The following is a 14,155-nucleotide window of genomic DNA, read 5'->3' as shown; positions in this document are numbered from 1 at the left end:
AAAGTTGAGGTTTTTATAATTCCCTTCTGATTGTTGTTGGACTTCTTTGTAGCAGATTTGCCTGAATCCCGAAAATGAGGTGGTCAGTCTTATCTGAAACCCCCTACGAGGAACTTTTAAATGTGGATTAAACAGTCTCATATTTCCTCTGATGATCATAAATGACCTGTAAAAGCAAACAAAAACATCAGCGAAAACAACGCTATTTGTATGTAGTTACTATTAATGCATTTGCACAGGTCCGATGTTTCCCGGTAAATGATTTACGGCAGGCAGAGCGGAAAAGCCTGTGTTTCCTGAACGGTGCTAAATCAAAGTTGACTTTGCTTCACCATCATCATATTACCATTATTAATCTTACAAAGGCACATATCAAAGCTTTACCTAATCACGACGCATTTGCGGTCTCTCTTCACGGAAGTATTCACTCACTTCCTAAACAAATGCACGCGCAACCATTGCCAAACATTGTTCTAAAGTGTGAAAATAAGACTCAAGAAGTAGACAGAGAATCAATGGAATTCAACAATCGCCATAAAAAATGAATTTCTTATCATGAGAAGACGAATCATTATAAAATGAGTCACCTCTCCATGTGAAAGATCCCCATCTGTTTCTCAAAAGACAGATAGATATTTGTTATTTGTATATGTGTAGCCTGAAATGAACCAACCCTATAAAGCCAAGAATGACAGCCTGTTCTCTTTCTACTGTACCACCTGTTGTGAAGTAAGTGAGAGGCTTGGGCCAATGAATGGGGCTCGCACTGTAGCATCAATTCATCTGTACTGTAGAAAATAAGGTTCTGTTGAGAGGCTTAACCCCAGACGCTGTGGATCTGTGGACGGGTCACTAACCCATTCAGAGGCCTCGCAGGGCTGGCTGCCACTGTAACCTTATCTGAACCCTGGATATCAGAGCCCGCGGCAAAATACCAGCCTGCAGCCTATACACTGTGTGACATGCGGAGAAACTGTAGATTTCAGAGTGGTGGTTAGAGAGAAAAAAAGGTGGAGCAACAGGAGTGAAGAGGAGAGAGCGATAGGTGTCACACTGTGATGTCTCCCGAGGCTGGAGCGAAAGTGAGAGAGAGAGAGAGAGAGAGAGAGAGAGAGAGAGAGAGAGAGAGAGAGAGAGAGAGAGAGAGAGAGAGAGAGAGAGAGAGAGAGAGAGAGAGAGAGAGAGAGAGAGAGAGAGAGAGAGAGAGAGAGAGAGAGAGAGAGAGAGAGAGAGAGAGAGAGAGAGAGAGAGAGAGAGAGAGAGAGAGAGAGAGAGAGAGAGAGAGAGAGAGAGAGAGAGAGAGAGAGAGAGAGAGAGAGAGAGAGAGAGAGAGAGAGAGAGAGAGAGAGAGAGAGAGAGAGAGAGAGAGAGAGAGAGAGAGAGAGAGAGAGAGAGAGAGAGAGAGAGAGAGAGAGAGAGAGATTGGATGTCAGCTGCTGGATCAAAGTAGAGAAAAATAAGGAAGGCAGACTTTGGCAATGAAGGCACCTTGAAAATTAAAATGTACACAGAGCTGACACAGATGTCGACGTGTGAATACAAAGAGCGGCTTAGCAGGCGCCTGTTTGTGGAGCCCGGGGAGAAAGGAAGAAAAGGGGGAAAATAATCTCTTTTGTAGGGCACGTTGTGTACATGTGAGTGTTTGTCTAGCTGTTTGCCTCAAGTCCCAGCGCTCTAAGTGCGTATTAGAGCAATGTGCACAGATATTTACCTGGGTTTTTGGTGTGTGTGTGTGTGTGTGTGTGTGTGTGTGTGTGTGTGTGTGGCTGGAGGTAGGCGAGGAGCAGGGGGGGCTGGGGAATATTTGGGAAAGGTCGAGAGGCAGAGTGTGGCTTGGCATGGTGGCATATTTCATTTATATGCCTGCTGTGGCATAACTGTGCTTCAGGGAAGATTAAGCTGTGTATTTTCTATTTGTAGTGGAACATGTAGTGGGTCATGTTCCATTAATGAGGGAAAAAACCTGACCCTCCTTGGACCTGCAAGTAAATTCATGATGTCGCCGTGGTTGATTCCATTAGCCCAATGTATTTTTTATCTGAAATTGTATTTATTTATTTATTGTTGGAATCGTGTTTATTCAAATAGAAGGAGAGTCCCGGAAGACATGGCATTTTATGAAGTGTGTATTCGTGATAGTAACCTTGCACACAATGACTAATGGAAAGTGGTCGTCACTTGTAGTTCTGAAGGTCAAGTTACTGCAGCTTAACGCAGCACTTAGTTGCTTTTCTCTTCCGTGTCATAAGTAACCTCCCAATATAAAAACATACATACATAGACATTAGGGATACACAATCCAATGCATTTCAATGTGTGAGTTCTGACCACCACAGCTATGGCAACATGCTCGTTTACACAGCATAAGTTTTGTGTTAACACTGGATTTATTTTAAGTGCACACAAAGTGCTTAAAGGAGATATTCACTGATTTTGACAAATGTCATTTTGATAACGAGCGTTCTTCGGACTCTACCTTTTAATAGTATGATCCAGCTTGCACAGTATAAAGGTATTTCAACAGGTATCTTATTCCGAAAGGATGAGGGTTGGAAGAGTTCCCTTTTGAGATGAGAAAATACGAGCAGACACTTCAAAACAGAGACACTCATAGACTGAGGCTCTATGCGAGAAGGGGAGACACAGTCTCTATTTTATTCTGGAGGTGAAATATGAATGTTGACAGAAAACTCATGCTGGTGTTATTTTAAAGATCCGTCATAGAAGCAGTCTTCACTTTATTGCTGATTTGTTGATATGGGAATTGAAAAGTGTAAAACAGGAAACCGCTTGGAAATACATTCGCCAGGTAGTGTCTAAAATCATTGGTGAGCAGCAAACAAATCCCATCCATTTCAGAAACAGCTTCACTTCAATGCATACTTTTAATTTCTTCAAATATCTCCTTGTGCTTTTTATTCTTGTGCTTTTATCGTGTCTATGTTTGATGTTGTTACGCTGCCTGGCCGCAAAAAAAGAAGAAAACGTAACACAACAGAGGCACAACATGTATTTAATTGCTTGTTAACCGGCGGTGAGACAGACCAATGTCTGCTCCACTGATTTGCCACCCATCACCGCAAAGATCTCAGCCCACTCACAGGGTCGGCCGGGCGGCAAGAGAACAGGAGCGTGCCTCTCCATAGTTTATCATTTAACATGTTTCAGGTTTCCTTCACCTTTAGCGCTGCTCAATACCGTCTGAAGGCTGACCTTTCAGTGGCAGAGTGAGAAAGGCCTGTGTAACTGTAAGCACCCAATCACGCGTGAGATAGCAGAAACAGGCGAGCGAGCGGGCGGGTGCACTCTTCCGAGCCCGTCAATAAGGGAGGTGGGCTTCTATGTTTGCCAATACTTGCCGGCAAATAGCTTGACATGGCTGTGCGCTGCAGATAAACACGAGGAAGAGCTTCACCTCATACGTACATGTAATACACACACACATTCAAATGCATGGTTGGATCCTTTTGAAAACATGTAACTGTGACACTTCCTTATGGCTCTCCTCTGTATGTGTATCCAAAGCTGGTTTAATTGGGGCTTATAAAAACCATGTTGCAGAAGCCAAACATCAACTCAATTACACACACAAAAAAACACACACACAGAGCTGTATGCATGCTGCATATAGGAACATTAAGTCATACAAACACCTTGAGTGTCAGCCTTGGCTGTGAAAAGGGGGGAAGATGGATGGTCTTTAGCCTCGGCTGCTCAGGCAGTGATGAATGACCAGATAATTTCCAGGCCACACACACACACACACACACACACAAACAAACATCTGTATAAAGCCCACTTCTAAAAATATACTATAAAAAGCACTACCTTTAATCATGCAGTGAGTGCTAACAAATTGACCCACTCGTACGATACACATCATCTGCTAACGGGACACACACCATCTTCTGCACGACATCGCCTCTGACACAAATACACACACACACACACACAACACACACTGTCTCCTGCAGTCCACGTGGGCTGTGATGAATCTGTAGATCCATCTCGCGCGCCGACAGAACAGACGGGTCCCCTCTGTGGCTGTACTCACCCTGTGTCCTCCGCGCTATACGTTTCTATACTCACTGCCCACTCACGACTGACTGACTGCTGGCAGTAAAGAGATCCCACAAGAATCCATCATTGTTCCACTCACTCAAAAAAGAGCAATGGAAGCAGAAGGATATTGGTTCGATATTAAAAAAAAGAAAGAAAGACAATTACATAGAGCTGTTTTATGGTCTCCCAGGAGGTGGGGGAAAACCGGGAAGGATGAACAAAAAGTGTATCTTGCACTTAGGGAGCATTTGCACTTTTTTTTAATGCACCGCAGCAACATTTGTGGAAAAAAACAGAGAGGGACTGAGTGGTAATCTTAGCCATCATTAATATATATATTATATTATCATATACTACGTGTACCATTCCAATTCAATACGTCATTACCATGTCTGAAAAAAACTGTGTTATTACTGTAGAACCAACCACACCATCCATGTAATACCGTCATTACCAGGGCAACCAGCCAGTTATGTCCTGCTGCATTGGAATAAATAGGAATTCTGCTGCTATACGCTTTGTGGCTAAAAAAGAAGAAGAGGCTGGAAACAATATCCAAGTACATTAATATTTACATAAAAATGTACTTAAAGTATAAAGATATACATCAATATGATAATATGTTGTATTTTCAATGTTCTTTTCTGGCAATGTGGCCGATATGAACAATGTGAGTAAATGCTCATCTCCTTCTAGACAAGGGAAACAGCTTACTGTAATGGCGGTCTGGTGGTCTTTTTAAGAAAGAATAAAATAACAGTTGAGAGTGCACCCACTGGTTTGGTTTGCCATCATATGGCGTTGCAGACAACAGTGACGTGCAACCCATGGCGTGGAGAAAAAAAAACATATAGAGATGACTAGATGAAAAGGCTTTACAGAGTTTTTTCGCAAATAAATATTTTCTTTTTTCATTTTTTTGGTGATGTTGTTTATCGCCTGTCATTGGAGGGAGCTGTGTTCTCTTTTGAAAAATGTGAATACGCATTTTTTTGCTCCTCGAATTCCCCGGCAGTGGAGGGTGTGAGGGCTTGACACATGAAAAGACAATTTGCGGGGCTGAAAAATTCCTTTTCAGCCCAACCTCTTGTGGCTCAGAACTCAGATTTGGAGGACAGATTGGCTGCTAGTCCTTTGAAGCTGCTCGATGATGGGTGCAGCTCTGCGGGGGTGACTGCTTTACATTTGTTTGAATGTGGATTGGGGGGTTAAAAAAAAAGGAATGGGGCGAGAAAAGAGAAAGATTGGGGTGCCTTGTGACACATCTAACGGGGGAGGTATTGATTATAAGTGTAAGTGCGATACTTCTTTTTAATAATTATTTCTGATTCATATGACCCAATTCTTTCACTTTCTGGTGTGTGTTAACGGTGTAAGAAATGTGATTAGTTTAAGTTTCAGTTTTTTTTTTAAATAACATGGCGATGCAGAGATAATGTAGGCGGCTCACATGAGCAGTGACAGCCACCATGACTGATACAACCAAACTTTATCAAGAGAAAGTGAAGCACATACTGTATGTGTGTAACTGACAGTGGTTCTCTAGAAAGGGCAGTGAAAGAGTAAGAGTAGAAGTGAAGTGAGGAGAGTGCGCTTCAAAGTATGCACATGGTTGGTCTTGTGTCACCTTCCTGCCTGGCGCTCCAGCCTCTCTATCTGTGACCCCCTCTGTGTGTGTGTGTGTGTCTGCGCGCGTGTGTGTGTGTGTGTGCGTGTGCTTGTGTGTTTATGTGGCTGTTTATCACTGGACTGTCACCGGTAGACACCCGATCAGTAACAGGTGGATACACTCCAGCACACACACACCTCTCAGAATGTAAAACAGCTCGGCTCACAACCATCAGTCTCCAGCGTTGATCCCAATGACATCATATATGTGTGTGTGTGTGTTTGTGTTAGTGTTTGAGTGTGTGTGTGGTGCACCTCACATCTGCATTTTTTGATCCTATTGAGTAACGATGTACTATTTGTCTGTCATTGCATATGCATATGAGTGGGTGTGTGAGTGATTTACTATGCAAATAAGACAGAACTGCGCTGTTTGTCAGTTCGACAGTGGTTTTGTCTCCTGCGTCAAGGTGCCAAGATCTGAACCCGCTCATACAGATGCTCTCTCTTTCTGTCTCTGTCTCTTTCACACAACACACACACACACACACACACACACACACACACACACACACACACACACACACACACACACACACACACACACACACACACACACACACACACACACACACACACACACACACACACACACACACACACACACACACACACACACACACACACACACACACACAGAGGCAGCCAGGCTATACCTAGTTAGCGTAATGACACATTGGAGGGCCATCAACTGTCCGGGAAGATAAACAGTAGTGACTGGAGGGCCCATTACTCCCAGTCATGCCTGAAGGAACACATTTTAGATGCTCCATCATTACAGACCATATAAAGCCACAGTAAAAATCAGGGAGAGTGAAGCAATAGGCAATAGTTTCTGTCTCTGATGAATACTGGAATGTTTTGTAGGAAAAACTTCTTAATTTCCCTGTGTTTTGAAACATTTCTCCAGTCCTGTTAATTTTTTGGCTTACTTTTGAAGCGGTATTTGATGTAGAAAAAGATTTAAGAAGCAGAAACTACAGTATCTCCTGGGATAAACCTTAAAGGAAGGTGCACTGCAAGGTACAGTGTATCAGTTCATATCCACTCATTCTCTGTGGCATGTATAAAAATGCTGAGCAGGCCCAGTTGCTTCTAATTTTGTATTAAGATATCAAGAGGAAAAAGATCTAAGAGACTTTCAAAGAAGGTGCGTTGTTGGGGTATGGAGGGCAGGAGCTGCAATCACAAATGAATGCTTGAACCCTACAATAAAAGTATCCCCTGGTTCTGTAATGCTATGGGGGCCATTTTGCAGGGTTTGGGTCCACTTGACCCCTTAGAGGGAAAGGTCACTGTAAATCAATGTTTTGGAAGTATGGTGTTCACATTGTGGCCCAAAACCTTACTAAATTACTTTATGTTGGTGTTTACTTTCATGTATCACCCCGTAGCTTCATATTCACGTTACGGTAGTATTCTCTCATCCACCAGCAATGAAAGGGATTCATTTGGTGATAGGGAACAGTAGCATCACTCATTCTGTTCAATGTGACACTATTGTGTTATTGCTATTGATCTCACATGAACACACCGTTGTATCCTGTTAACACAGAGCGACCAGCAATGTTGTGCTGCACAGAATAAAAAAAACAGATCCTCACACTAAAGAGTTAACGTTTAAAAAGATTGAATAATGACCTCTGAAACGTGCTATATAAAAGACCAGTAAGTACCGACACAATGGAGGTAAACATTATATTTTTTATTAGCTCACTTACTGCACACTTTATTTACTCCCTTACACGCTAACCCCATTTCTTTATGTTCCTACAACATTATGTTGTTAATCCACCATTGCTAGCATGCAATATAGAGTAGTGCTGCTTCATTCACTGGTCGATCTTTAAATGTTTAAAATAACACCAGAGTCGGTTCATTTTTCAATCAAACGGCGGATATAAAACCACTGATTTGATCTGCAACATCAAACACTGCTTGTGTCTCTGCTACTTTGTCTCTGAAATCAAACAATCTATTAAAAAAAAATACGCAAGGCAGAGATATACAGTCCCCTTGGACAAAGTCATATATCATGTTGCCTGGCAGGTTTTCGTCCAGAACTCATCATTTTATCATATTATGAATGCCTTGTCCTCTCTTGGCCCATCCCATCCTATAGCCTTGACTTACAGATGTACGTTTTTGATGGCGTTGTCTGTTATGTGAAGAAGGCTTGCTTTTATTGATGGAACAGCATGCTGCAGTCTCATCACATTCCACTGGCTCTAAAAACCCTGGCAGGGCAGCTCTGATCCGGCCTCAAATATGGGGGCTACTCAGCCACTGTGTCTGCATGGATTCTTGTTCTGATAGCTCAAATCTTTTTTCAGCTTAGTAACCAGCTTCGGGGGGAATTCATATGAAATTTAAGTAAGCAAGATAGTAAGTAGGGGAGAACGGGGTTAGTTGTCACACGGGTTGGTTGTCACATTTGTTATATCTCGCTACCAGAAGGTGCTGTCTCTGACATTTTGGTATGGAAATGTACAGAATTGGGATCAGAGGTCACCTACACAGTCCTCTATGCAGTAACACAGCAGAATTTGAGGTGAGAGGACTTTTTGTGTTTTTCATGTCAAATTGTAAATATTTAGCTCCTCAGTATTTTTCTTCTTTTACACAATGGGTTAATAACAAAACACTTGTTACCATTATTAAAAAGTGTGAAGGGAAAGCTATGTTTTAGATTGTTGTTTATAGCTAACTAGTTCTCCCCTATATATTTGTTTTAATGTCAACAACATAAACTGTACTATACCAGCAAGCTCCAGATAGAATACACATGAAGTGAGTCTACAACAGCTGTGCGATGTGTGTGTGCGCGCTGTGTGTGGTTCAGTTGAGCCTATAGGAACGTCTATCAGCACACAGCCAGTATTGGAAGCTGCTGTCAGCTGCTAAAACAAAAAGATTGAGGTTCAAACTTCATAAGAGGATTTGAGAAGAAAAAAAAAGTCACCAAACTTTGGTTCTTTGTTTTGGCAAAACCTCCCTACTTACCTGACAAGCCTATGAATAATTATCTTCCAGAGAAAAATTCTACATAAAATACCAAATCTGAATGGCTGTCTTTCAAAGCAGGTGCAGTTCAAAATGATTCACCATTTTGAACTGAGTCTCCCATAGATAGCAATTACAGATACCTCTGGGGATTTTACGTGCAGAAGCGAGAATTTACAGATGAATGTTTTAAAACCATAATTAACGCTCTTGTGTAAATTAATTGTTGGATTTAAGCCCTATGAGTATGGTTATAATTAATGAGAGTTGGAATTTAATTCAATGTTATTTGAAAAGAGATTATGTTTTTGGTGTAGGTGAAGGGTATAAAACACACACACACACACACACACACACACACACACACACACGCCACCGGAATATTAATGTAAAGCAGCATTCATTGATTTTATCCACTTGGGGAGAGCATAACAAGCTGTAAGCACAGCACAGACACATTTTCACAATAACGCTGTGTTGGCAAATGAATGGGCTAGCAGTCATCTATTTAAGTGTCCAGCAGGCACGCAGCAACGCTAACATTCATGTGGAGTTGTGCTTGTGTCCACTGATCTTAGGTTCATTATATACTCTCCTTTTACGCAGTTTTTGTTTTCCTCCACTGAATTTTTGGCCTAAAATCTGTTTCCCCCTTTCAGCTAAAGAAATGTAAAAACATGTGCCTGCTGCAGCTGGAAACGAGGGTGAGACAAAACCAAAACGTTCCAGGCCACAAAAACGAAACATGTTGTTGATAAAAAAATGCTCAAATGACAGAGATTTCAAATTGAACATAGTAGCTTGCTTTGTTGTTAATGTCAAAAATGTAATTGAAGCATCGTTAAACTAGGAGGATAACTCTATATTCCAGTACATCTATTGTTATCAGAAACATCTTCTGTCTTCTTTCACTCATATGTCAGCCATCTAACTTTCTGCACACTGAAAAAAAAAATTCATTGGATTTACTTGATTTTATTACAGACATCGGTCCCACGTGATCAGATTGTAGCCAACCAATGAGATATTGCTTGTTAATCCAACATATTGTTTTCACTTAAAACTGTTTGAAAAAATCATGTTGATTGGACACATTATGTTTAAGTAACCTTAACACTAAAATATTGTGTAATGCTAACATGATTTTATCACATCAGGGGTACCTGATTTTCAAATATAAATCCAACTTGATTTCTTCATGTTTATATCATCCAATATTTATGTGACTTTTTAAGGCAATTTGATTATGTCTCTGGAATCCATGTAAGGTATATAAATCCAACTTGATTTGTTCAAATAAACTATCCAAATGTATTGTACAGATCAGTTCCATGATTGAGTGTGCAAAATACAAAATACAGGAAAAAAATGGCAGTCAGTCAACTATACTCAGATGTTCTGTATTGAGCTTCAAAACAGACAAATCCATGCAGTTGTAACATGTTACATTCAAAATACAAACTTGATACCTGCATCAACAGCACTGTCAAATACCACATTTACTGTTTTCACTGTAATCAATATAAAAATTTACTCGTCTAGAACAGTCAAGTTTGCAAACTCACAGTAGCATTCAAATGCTCAAATTATTATTGTAAACTCTTTACAACTCGATGCGTTTGATTGCATATGGAAAAATTGGCAACTTCAGACATGACAGCTTCAGATTGTATTACTGGGTAAAGTAGCAAATACAGGCACTGCCACTTTCAGAAGTGGGTCATATGCTCAATCAAAATAGTTTCAACTCACTATTTGATAGATAGGAACTTATCCGACATTTAACTAGATAAAAAATCTTTCGGAGTATAACTTTATACAGACAAAAGTGTAAAAACTAAAAAGTAAACTGAAGTAATCCAAACAATGCATAGTAGTAAAAAAGGAAAAGGAAAGCTGGTGCCCCTTAAGAAAATAAATAAATACAAATCAATGCTAGAGTTTTTTGTCTTGTCCAACTGTACATTATAAATGATGGTAATGCACAAACTTACACTTGCTTCTGTACAACATATGGCGAGTGCAGATAAATTCACATACTATACATACATACATACATACTAACAAGTTCATTGCCTCTTTCACTACACTGGATAACTATCAATAGCAGTTGCTGGACACACAAACACAAAATACACTTTTATCACTGTATCAATAGAAACCTCGAGCAACACCTGTTTATACACCAAACAAGGCACATACATGAATAACACTAAAGCTAGTGGTCATCTGAGAGGCAGCGCATTGTTTGACCCGTTCATTCAAAGAGACGGTTTTTCAGCGTGAGTATTGTTCTTGTTTGAAAGTTTACCGACATCCATGTCCATTATTATCTTCTGTACTACCTCAACTGTGTACCGGAGGTCAGGGGGATAGCTGATGTTCAGTGCATACATCAGTCCAAAAAGCATAGCAACAGCTAATGCTATATTGTCTAAATCTCTTAACACCCTGATACCTTCGAGGACAACTCCAATGTCCTCAGATTCTTCGCTTGCCTCATGCTCTTCTAGAAAATAAATCCAGTATTTTTTCCAATAGCAGCATTGAAGGCGTCTCCATCCATGCCCTGTACAAAACATACAGAGGTTGGTAAATAAGACCTCAAATTTGTCAGCAAATACAGAAGTAGCAGTTGGCAATACAATTTTAAAATCTCTGGCTTCCTTGAGCAACACAAACTGTAAGTATTAAGAATACACAAGATAATCTAAGACATGAAGACACTGTTGCAAAGTCCTATAGTATAAAAATAGTAAGTGTGGACAAGAAGTATGATACAAGTATTCACTAGAATGAAATAGTTTTAAGATGAAAAAGAAAATGTGTTACATTTAGTTAAGCAGCAACTCAGAAACATAATGGTTTTAAAATATATGTAACAGAACTAGAAACTAAGCCCTGATCAATGTACATACCGTATTCGTGCACAAGGTTTTCTGGATTTTCACCCATTTGATGCAGACTCCCTTGATATGAGGTTTCGTCCAACATCGGCATCATCACACTGAAAGGAGATTCTGTATTAGTGTCAGAATTCAGCCTGTTTGCTTAAGTAAAGTCAACTACCGGTGTAAATGGCAGTGACTTTCCAAAGAAAGCCAGTGAAGAGTTGCACCATGCAGTTACAAAAAAGTCACTAGACGGCATGATTTCCTCCATTTAAAAACATTACATTTTTTATATTTATATTGTTAATAAATTATTTTAATATGACAATGAGGCCTAAGTGCAGGACAATGCAATTAAGAAATACGTTGCAATTATATCACCGTGTAGACTGTCTTTTGAAATAAGAATGAGATAATGTAAAAATGTAAGAATATATAGAACCTGGCCTCTTATATGATTAAGAGCCATGTTGTGAGACAAAAAGGATGTACAAAAATTGGAAGGAGGAGATGAAAAATAAATGCATTTATTGTCTCCCTGGCATCGTGTAAAATTAATCTACCCTCCTTGCCAATCAATTATGGCAACTAACACATTCTATAGTGTTGCATAACATTGTCTATTATTTTTCTATGAAAGTTTGACTCCTGTAAAACTTACATCTGCCATTTGTGCAATGGTTGTTTTGAGCCTTTGCCCTAGGCGTCCTCCCCTCTTTTGGAACAGCTTGTCAGGTTATCAGAGTGAACGTCCAGCTGAGACAGGAACCTGGATTGAAGTGGGATGGTGGTGATTCTCTTGAACTCAGCGTTGATCTAAATAGTAGTAAACACAAAAAAAAGCACAAAGGATTCAGGTTTCAAACTTATTATCAAAGAAAATGTACATAGCACATACAGCAGACCAGGACATTCTAGGAGAGATGAAGCATGAAGGAAGAATAAACAATTAGGTTGATCAGCAGTTTGCCAGGGTACCATAACTTTCCTTAGAACAACAACCAATACAAGATGAATATCCAAACATGGAGAGAAGCCTTACCTCATTGACAGCGAATAAAGCAGGCCACCTTGCCATGAATTCCTCCACCATTGCCACATCACGGACAACCTTGTGTTCTGAGGGCAAAAGTCGAAATGTTAAATCACTAGTGACCCCTGTGGAGTGAATTTTACTTTTAGATTAAATATGACAGCACTTACCAGTATCAAGCCTTTGTGTATGTTTGGCAAATATGATGATAGACCCTTTAAAAGAAAATATTTAGAATTAGGGACATGAACTCAGTCAATCATATCAATTGATTAAAAGACCAAAAGCAAAAAAATATGCTACTGATGTATTATAATTGTTTTTTCAATGTTTATATAAAGACATAACAGGCAAGATACAACGCAGTACAATGGACCATACTTTGCATGACAGGTCATGACTGGCAATAACAGCCAGTGAGAAAAAAATGCCAACAACGGCAAATCATTTTAAATCAAGTTTAGCCCATGGACCTATCATAAGAGGTTTAGCTTGACCTCGCTGCTTCATTCATGTGAATACTTTTTTTTCCTTATTTAAATTTGAGGAGAGTGGATGATATGGTCGGGGCCTATAATGTACACAAGTGCCACCATTATGACATACACACGCACGCTTGATTGCTCAAACACATCCACGTGTGAATGCATAAGCAACCCATTCCCCGCAAGTAACGGCCCTCCCGAGTCCGACACAGTCACATTTCGTGCACACACGTATGTTTATAAATGCACAAACTCCAACATATATAGCCTGAGTTACTAGCGTTAGCCGTAAGGCTCTCACAATGCAGACACAGGCTAGTTAGCAAGCTAGAAACAAAATATAGCCAATACATAGCCTACACACACACACACAAACGAATGGGCTAACTATTTTAATAGTTACAGAGTGAACCACAGCAGTCTAGTTCAAATATTTCCAACTTGACAAACTTACTTTATCAGTAGTTGAGCTGGTGTCCGTCCGTCCGTTGTGACTGAAGCTGAAGGGGCCGGGGGAAATGTAACTGCTGCTTCCAGAAGCTTCGCGGTCAAAGGCAGTTCTTCTTCTTCCTTTTTCTTCAGCGCAATTTGAATCCTACCTATGGGCGCACTACTGCCACCTTCTGCTCGCAATGCAAATTATGTTTTGGCGCCAGAAAGTCACCAAACTCGATTACATCAAGATGAGTTTTTTAATTAAATCAAGTTGAATCAATGTAAGAGATATTAGTACATTCAACATTCTCCAAAAACACTCAAAGTTAACATGATTAAAGCATGTCCACAAGAAGAATATGAATTTATCATGTTGCATTTACGTGCTTCCTTTTTGTAAATTGAAAGACCTGCTATGTTCCTTTTTTTCAGTGCAGGTTGTCATTCTACGGCAGCAATTGTTGGGACATGTTGTCTATCTATCTATCTATCTATCTATCTATCTATCTATCTATCTATCTATCTATCTATCTATCTATCTATCTATCTATCTATCTATCTATCTATCTATCTATCTA

General features: G+C 40.0%; 1 long non-coding RNA gene across 1 annotated transcript; it reads right to left on the bottom strand.

The window, feature by feature from the left end:
• Nucleotides 1–12,291: 12,291 nt before the first annotated feature.
• On the bottom strand, nucleotides 12,292–12,932 carry LOC307264546. The gene is made up of 3 exons (XR_013845319.1): nucleotides 12,828–12,932; nucleotides 12,667–12,743; nucleotides 12,292–12,440 (listed from the first exon to the last, which is right to left on the bottom strand). It is a non-coding gene; the product is annotated as an uncharacterized lncRNA (long non-coding RNA).
• Between the last annotated feature and the right edge of the window lie 1,223 nt (nucleotides 12,933–14,155).

Source organism: Ammodytes marinus (assembly GCF_949987685.1).
Source record: "Ammodytes marinus genome assembly, chromosome: 17".
NCBI lineage: Eukaryota > Metazoa > Chordata > Actinopteri > Uranoscopiformes > Ammodytidae > Ammodytes > Ammodytes marinus.
The sequence above is the reverse complement of the archived record's forward strand: the minus strand, read 5'-3'. Positions and strand labels throughout refer to the sequence as shown.